Source organism: Meriones unguiculatus, chromosome 16 (assembly GCF_030254825.1).
Source record: "Meriones unguiculatus strain TT.TT164.6M chromosome 16, Bangor_MerUng_6.1, whole genome shotgun sequence".
NCBI lineage: Eukaryota > Metazoa > Chordata > Mammalia > Rodentia > Muridae > Meriones > Meriones unguiculatus.
In genome coordinates this window covers 43,315,897-43,323,973 of record NC_083363.1, presented here as the reverse complement: position 1 = coordinate 43,323,973, position 8,077 = coordinate 43,315,897, and the positions used below count along the sequence as shown (strand labels likewise).

General features: G+C 38.7%; 1 long non-coding RNA gene across 1 annotated transcript; it reads left to right on the top strand.

The window, feature by feature from the left end:
* The first annotated feature begins 999 nt into the window (after positions 1-999).
* On the top strand, positions 1,000-7,674 carry LOC132648234 (uncharacterized). Its single transcript, XR_009586604.1, has 4 exons — positions 1,000-1,062; positions 4,456-4,550; positions 6,973-7,080; positions 7,658-7,674. It is a non-coding gene; the product is annotated as an uncharacterized LOC132648234 (long non-coding RNA).
* The last annotated feature ends 403 nt before the right edge of the window (positions 7,675-8,077 follow it).

Below are 8,077 nucleotides of genomic sequence, written 5' to 3'. Positions count from 1 at the left end.
TTTTCATTTAACAGATTAAATATAGCTCTTCTCTTTACTTTGATTCCTCTTCTGTCTCTTATAAGTTGACAGTGTCAGGGTATAGGGAGGGATTCCACTTAATTAAAAAGGCCTAGTAATAAAAAGAAAAAAAAACAATAAAATTAAAAAAAAATTTATAGGGTTTTTTTTAATAATAATAAAAGGCATTTCTGGGATAATTTTAAGAAGCTACTTCATGGTTCTCCCAGTAGCTGCTACATATTCTCTGGTTTATTTCTACACTGCACGTATCCTAAAATGCATATAGAAAAGAAACCATAATGGAAAGGATAGGCCAAAAGGAGAAATGGATGGCTGCCTCTTTGTGACATATTTTCTCCCTCAGCCTTGCATATTTGCATTAAAGTGATTGTGAATAATGTACATTTGACCAGTGCCGTCTGCAGAACTAATGCCTATTAAAGGGATGGGAAGTAGCATATGTTGTGCCTAGGGCAGAGAAAGTCCAATCACCCCACTGTGAGAGTCTCCAGCTAAAATGCAGGGCAGCCTGGGATTTATCCTAAATGAACCCAGCAGGGAGAGAAAGGACACAGTCCCTCAGTCCACATTTAAGCTTATAAACTCAAGATTTTTTTTTCAGAGTTTGTTCCAAAAAAAAAAAAAAAAAAAAAAAAGAACCCAGAACCTCTACCTAGTTCATTCGCAAACAGCACCGAATTTTTTTTTTCCTGCTTTGTCGGATTTGCCAATCTTAAAAATTTTCATCTATTACCGTTTAAGCAGTTCTCTCCTCGGAGTGAGCAATCCCCCAACATTATCTGAGAAAGCAGTCCTGTCAGTAGATGCAAAATGTTTGGGGCTTGAGATTTCACTTCTATGTCCTTGCATTACGGTAGAAATGCCCAGCTATTTACACTCTGCAGCCTTCTCCATACTGTTGCATAATCTGCCTGTGACCTCTAGATTCAAATTCAGGTTCAAACTAGAATTCCTTCTACTTGTGCTCACTGGAGAGGTGAAAACAGCAATTATAAGAATGGACACACTGGCTGAACTAGAGAAGCAAGCATTGCCATTGTGAGTGGTTTAGATTGCATTGTGCCTCATTACTTGTAGTATAAAAGAGGAAAGAGAGTAGTATGATATATATATGTGTATGTGTGTGTGTGTGTGTGTGTGTGTGTGTGTGTGTGTATATTCAGGTTATCCTTTTAGCGTTTACGTAACCCAAAGGGGGAGGTAGTAAAAATAAAATACAACTGGAAAACTTTTAAGCTGTTTCGCAGCATGATACGACATTGTCGGTGTGAAACTGGAAACAGAGTTAATAATGATGTAGTGCAGCTTTCTGCTGTTATCTTAGTGTTTCGTTCTTATTCAAATTGGTCAGGTGACGTGTTTCAGAATGCCAGAAATTCCAAACCATTGACTTTAGATTACTGACCTATTCCTTGTGGCAGGAGGGTAGCAAAGACTTACGTTTTGTTTCCAGTTTTGTTTTCATTAATTCATTTGTTGACTTTACATCCAGGTTGGAAGTTCCCCTCCCTTCTCTCCTCCCAGCTTCTCCCTTCCCCCTTTACTCCCTCCCTTTCTTCTCAGAGAGGAGGAGACTTCCCATGGGTATCAACCTGCCTTGGCTTATCAAGTAGTGGGCCCATCTTCTACTACTGAGGTTAGGCAAGGCTATCCAGTTTATCCAGTTACGGGAAAGGGATCTGAAGGTAGGCAATAGAGTCAGAGGCAGCCACTGCTCCTGTCGATAAGGATCCCACGTGAGGATCAAGCGGTATATGTGGTACATATGTGGGGGTGAGGGGCTAGAACCATCCCATTGATGCTCTTCATTTCAGTGGGCCCCTAAGGGTCCAGGCTAGTTGATTTTGTAGGTTTTCTTGTGGTGTCCTTGACCCCTCCTTCCTCTCCCTCTTCCATAAGAGTCCTTGAGCTCTGACTAATGTTTGGTGTGTTCGCTGCATCTGTTTTCATCAGCTGCTCTGTGGAAGCCACTCAGATAACTGTTATGCTAGGCTCCCTTCTGCAAGAATAGCAGCATATCAGTAGTAATTTCTCTCTCATGGCATGCAACTCAAATTAGGCCAATGATTGTTAACTTTTGATAATTTCTGAACACTTCGTTCTTTGAATAGTTAGTTGTTATGTGTTCTCAAACACACTTGAGAAAATTGTTTGTTTGTTTGTTTTTATTTCTTTGGGTTTTGGTCAAACCAAGTCTCCAGCCCCAATTTACTTCCCACCATCCTAGCCACTTCTCCCTGTTGGTTTGCAGGAGGCCAATGATAACCATTTTCCACTTTTCAATGGTTTCAGCCCTTCTTTTATTATCCAAAAACAAGTACTCAGATGTTGCAGTCATTGGAGGTCTTGAGATTAATAAAACATGCCTTACAGGGATAGAGATCTGGTTCAGAACATAAGAGCCCTGGATTCTCTTCAGAGGGTCAGAGTTCAGTTCATCGCAACCATGTCAACCAGCTCGCAACCACCTATGACTCCAGCTCCAGAAGATTTGACACCCTCTTTTAGTTTCTATGGGAATTTCATTCACATGCACATACTCACATACAGGCACAGAAGTAAAAATTAAAAAAAAAAAAAGCTTTAAATACAAACCTTTTTTGAGGCCACAATTCATTGTCTTATATTCATAAAACATCAACTCCTTATTAAAATTATAGAGAAGATAAATAAATGATAAATCTATAGCACAGCTTCTTTCTTCTCTAGCGCTGTAGACAACTAATATATTTCAGAGGAGTTAATGGAGGAGAAATTCCAACTTTTGCAGCTGGAAAAACTACCATAAAATTACTTGACATTAGTCTATCAAGCAGGGTTTCAAAGACATTATCTGTCTGATTAATTTCAGTAAATAACTGTTGTGTACATTATCATGTCAGTATTTTTTTGTCTAAATCTTACCATTGGTGTTACTATTATACCAGACGTTGGAGCAGAGGAAGGGTTTACTCATTCATCATTTCAGCAAATATTTATCTAACACCTGTTATGTGCTGGTACTAGATGTGTTTCAAGTCCGCTCCTTCTCCTGAACTTAGAACCTGGTGCAGTGAACAGATAAACAAGCCATTTCTACTTCCTGTATAGTGGAAAACAGGAATTTAAGTAATAGAAAAGGTAGTATAAATTTGAATTATTACCTTTAAAGATTTTTTTTTTCAAATTTGTTACAAACAAAAAGCTTCTGTAAAACAAAGAACACTGGCAATAGAACAAAGCAGCAGCCTACAGATTGGGAAAAGATCTTCACCAACCTTACATCTAAGAGGGCTAATATCCAAAATATATAAATAACTCAAGAAATTAAACAACAACAAGCCAAATAACCCAATTAAAAATTGGGGTACAGAGCTAAACTGAGAATTCTTAACAGAGGAATCTGGAATAGCCGAGAAGCACTTAAAGAAATGCTCAAAGCTCTTATTTATTGCAGGAAACTGCAAATCAAAATGACTCTGAGATTCCATCTTATACCCATCAGAATGGTTAAAATAAAAAATTCAAGTGATAACACATGCTGGAGAGGATGTGGAGAAAGGGGAACCCTCCTCCATTGCTGGTGGGAGTGCAAACTTGCACAACCACCTTGGAAATCAATATGGTACTTCATCAGAAAACTGGGAACACCTCAACCTCAAGACCCAGCTACACCACCCCTGGGCATACACCCAAAAGATCCTCCACCATTCAACAAGGATATTTGTTCATCTATATTCATAGTGGCTTTCCTTGTAATAGCCAGAAACTGGAAACAACTCAGATGCCCCCTAATCAAAATATGAATAAAAATTTCTGCACAGTGGAATACTATTCTACTATTAAAAACAAGGACATCATGAAATTCATAGACATATAGGTGGATCTGAAAAGATCATCCTGAGTGAGGTAACCCAGACCCAAAAAGACACACATGGTATATAATCACTTATAAGCTTATATAAGTGATACAATACAGGATAACCATACTACAATCCACAGACCTAAATCAGGTAAATAATAAGGAGCACTCTAGGAAAGATGCTTAATTCTCATTCAGAAGGGCAAATAGAATAGACACAGGAAGCCCTTAAGAGAGGGAACAGGACAGGAGCCTATGATAGATGTCCTCTGAGAGACTCCACCCAGCAGGAGATGGAAGCAGATGCTGAGACTCACAGCCAAGCTTTGGGCAGAGAACAGGGAGTCTTAGGAAAGAGTAGGGGGACAGAAGTACTCAGAGGGGACAGGAGCTCCACAAGAAGACCATCAGAGCCAACAAATCTGGGCCCATGGGGGCCTGTGGCGTCTGATGCACCAACCATGGCCCATGCATGGAGAGGATGTAGGCCCCCTGCTCAAAAGAAGCAGACAGGCATCTCAGTCTCCATGTGGGTCTCTAGGAAGGGAGCAGGGGCTGTCTTTGACATGGACTCTGTTGCTTGCTCCTAGATCACTTCCCCCTGGTGGGGCGACCTTGTCATGTCACAGAGGATGAGGATACACTCTGTCCTGATGAAACCTGATAGGCTGGAGTCAATTAGCAGGTGAGGAGTGTTCCCACTTTCTAATGTCTAGGGGAGAAGGGGAGAAGAAGAGAGAGGGTGGAACTGGGATGAGATGAGCAAGGGGCTACAATCAAGATGTAAAGTGAATAAATCCCAAAAAATAAATTTAAATTTAAAAAACATTTTTAAAACGTGAAAATTTCTTTTTTGTTTCACACATATGAAGGTTGTTCTTAGAACTGCTGTTTTGCCAGTATCATGGCTTTTTTTTTTTTTTTTTTTTTTTTTTTACTTAGCAATGCTGGATTAACACAGGAATGAAATAAATGAACAAATAAACAAATAAATAGATTAATTATTAATTAATTAAATAATGAGGGAACTGTTGAGAGCTGGATCACTCTCCTCTGCAGGAAGATACTTGGTGGCTATTTCTCTTTTACTTAATTTCTGGGGTTCATATCTTGCCACATTTTGCTGCTGGGGCTGGTTGAAGTAAGTATTGTGACATATTGTTTGTCATCATGCACCCGCAAAGTCTCCACCAAACTTTCTGCATTGGTTTATTGCAGCATGACTTCTAAAACCCATGAATTTTCATGTCTTCCAACAGCCACTTCCAGAACACTGTGACCTATGCAGAATCAGAGCTACCAATTCAAACCTAAGAGGATAAAAATCATGCAGCAGTTGGCGGGCTTCCAGATGTCACATGACATTTTTAAAGCTTAGATCAAATGTTTTAAGTAGTGCCCTTTGAGAGGTGGAAATGAAGCTGGCCATGTCTCTGTCAGGAGCCTACCTAGGTACTAGTTTTGCTTCTGAAAGCCAACATACAAGTCAAATAATGGGTGATTTCTGATATTCAGTTCCCTTATCTCTGAGTGAAAAAAGCCTGCATTACAAGATCTGTAACATTAATGTCAACTTCAATGTTCCATAAAAAATTTTTGAAGACTGGCTTTTTGTTCTTCCAGTGTTTAAATCCTACATATATTCCAAACCCCTACTAGAGGGACAGAGAGAGAGGGTGGGATTGGGAGGAGACAAGAGAGGGGGCCATAGCCAGGATACAAAGTGAATAAATTCTAATAAATGATAAATTAATTTTTTATTTTTTTTAATTTTAATTTTAATTTTTTCTTCACAATTTATTCATTATATATCCCGATTGAAGCCCCCTCCCTCAACTCTCCCCAGTCACATGCTTCCCCCCACTTTTTCCCATCCCCTTCTCCTAGTCCACTGCAAGGGGGAGTTCTCCACTATTGCCATTTGCCCAGAGTTGTTAAGACTGCCTGGATAATCTTCTTCCGTGGCCTGGCAAGGCTGCATCATCAGGAGCGAGTGATATAAAAAATCACTTTTGGAAAAGACTATCTCATTGAAACATGAAAACAACCAAGAAATGGCATTCTCTCCATTTTTCTAAAATAAATATTCTAAATTCTTGAGAAATTTGGTGGCTTTTCCAAAGATTTCCAGTGACGCATTATATCATTATCTTCTCAAATTTTAAATAGAAAACCACAATATTCCATAGCCAAAAAAAAAAAAAAAAGATATCCAGTGTTTTCCCACTCCCTCTACTTCAGTTAATAATATGATCTTCAGTTTATTTGGCAAAACATGAGCTGTGCTTGGCTCTAAGACAGATGAAGCACTCTTATTGGACAAAATTCATACTTAAAGAAGTTAACACTAATGGATCTCCTGGTAGGCTCTGACTGTTGCTCCACTACATTTGATAGTGACAGTCACCACTGTCAAACAGCAAAGCTGGGACCGAAAGATCTCAGCATTAACTCTTTGCACTCTCTCGCTAAAAACTAAACATCCAATCATCACTACCTCTACATACTTGGAAAGTACCCTGAGCAGGCTAACAAATTACATGCCTTCCAGAATGTGAAAAGATGTATCTGTAAGTTGGAAATGTGATTAGCTTTTGGTAGTAAGTTCAGATTCCTTTACATGAAGGAACTAATAATCACAGAGTCTGGGATCATAGGCTTCACAGAGGTAACCTTGGCTGTTTGGTATAATTTTTCATGTCCCTTGCTTACATCCTGCCTTTTGCACATTTTCTAAAATGAAGACAAAGGACTAAGGAATAGACAAACACACATTCTAGATTTTTGCTGGATTGCTAGGTGCCAATCACAGTGATGCTTATCTGCAGGAAGATACTCAAACTATAAATAAATTTAAAATAATGGTTTCCATTGCAATGTTCCTCAGCCTTGTTGAATGATGGGACATACAGATAGCCAAACATTTTAATTCTTTTATGTTGAAAGCATGAGTCGTTTGAAGTCTGCATCTACGTTCAGACCAGTTAACAGAAGACAATGAAAGTTGGAGGTTAACTTGAATTTTAAAAGATTTGCTTTAGAAAAGATTATATTTCCAGACTCTGGTAAAATGTCTCAGCAGTAAAGAGAATTTATCACCCTTGCAGAAGGCTGGAGTTCTGTTCCTAGGATCTACATAGCAGCTCACAACCATCTGTAACTCCAGTTTCCAGGGACCCAACAACACCGTCTTGTAGCCTTTGCAGGCTCTGCAGGTACAAACATGGCGCACATTCACACTTCTATACATTAGGTAAAAATAAATCTAGTTTTATATTTTCAGAAACGAACTTTATAGTAATTTTTCATGTCCCTTGCTTACATCCTACAATGCAACATGCAGCTGTTTAGCATGCTTCGTAACTGTAAGATGTCTTAACTTCCTAACAATCCCATTTGGTTTCATGGTGGATACTAAGAAGACTGAGTTGCCGCATAAGTAACTTTCAAGCCACTTGCCAATTACTGGACAAGTCAGGATTCTTAAATATCCTTTAGAAACCCAATAAAATCGTTGTGGAAGTGGGAGTATTTCAAGTTTGATGCAAAGCGGAAGCACTTGTAGTTTACTGACTCTCGCTCCTTCAGCTCCAAAGCCATGTTCTCTCTTGACTCTTTAACACATCTAAAAAAACATTCTGGAAAATGTATTATTGTTTCTCAGAAGTAGTAATAAAGTCTTTGTTTAAATATATGAATGATACCTATATGACCACAATTAAGTGGGTATCTCGAAAACAAAAAACAATGAGCAGAGATGACTTGGTAAATATTATTTTTGTTGTGTTACAGATAAAACCCAGGGCCCTGAATACACTGGGTGAGTGTTTTCCCATACGTCTTATTGGCTAGTGTTATAGTTCACATAGTTACAATGAGAGAAATCTACGACAAGAATTGAGCTAGCTTTTCTTAACATAGAAACAAAAGACAAAAAAAGGGGGGGGGGGGCATATTTCACATTCCCAGCACTCTGTACTACCCAATCATGCTGTACTTCAATTTTTCTTTTGTAAAATGTGTCCAAAATGCCTATCTCACTGTGCTGTTATAAAGTAAGGTAAGCAATATAAAGCACCCAGCATGGCTCTTCAAACACTTTACAGTTTGTAAATACAGGCTTTCCAGTTTATAAATATTAGAAGAGAATTATTACGCTTTTGTGTGTATTCTCAGACACTAGCTCAAATAGCTCAACTTTTGTCTCCTCTG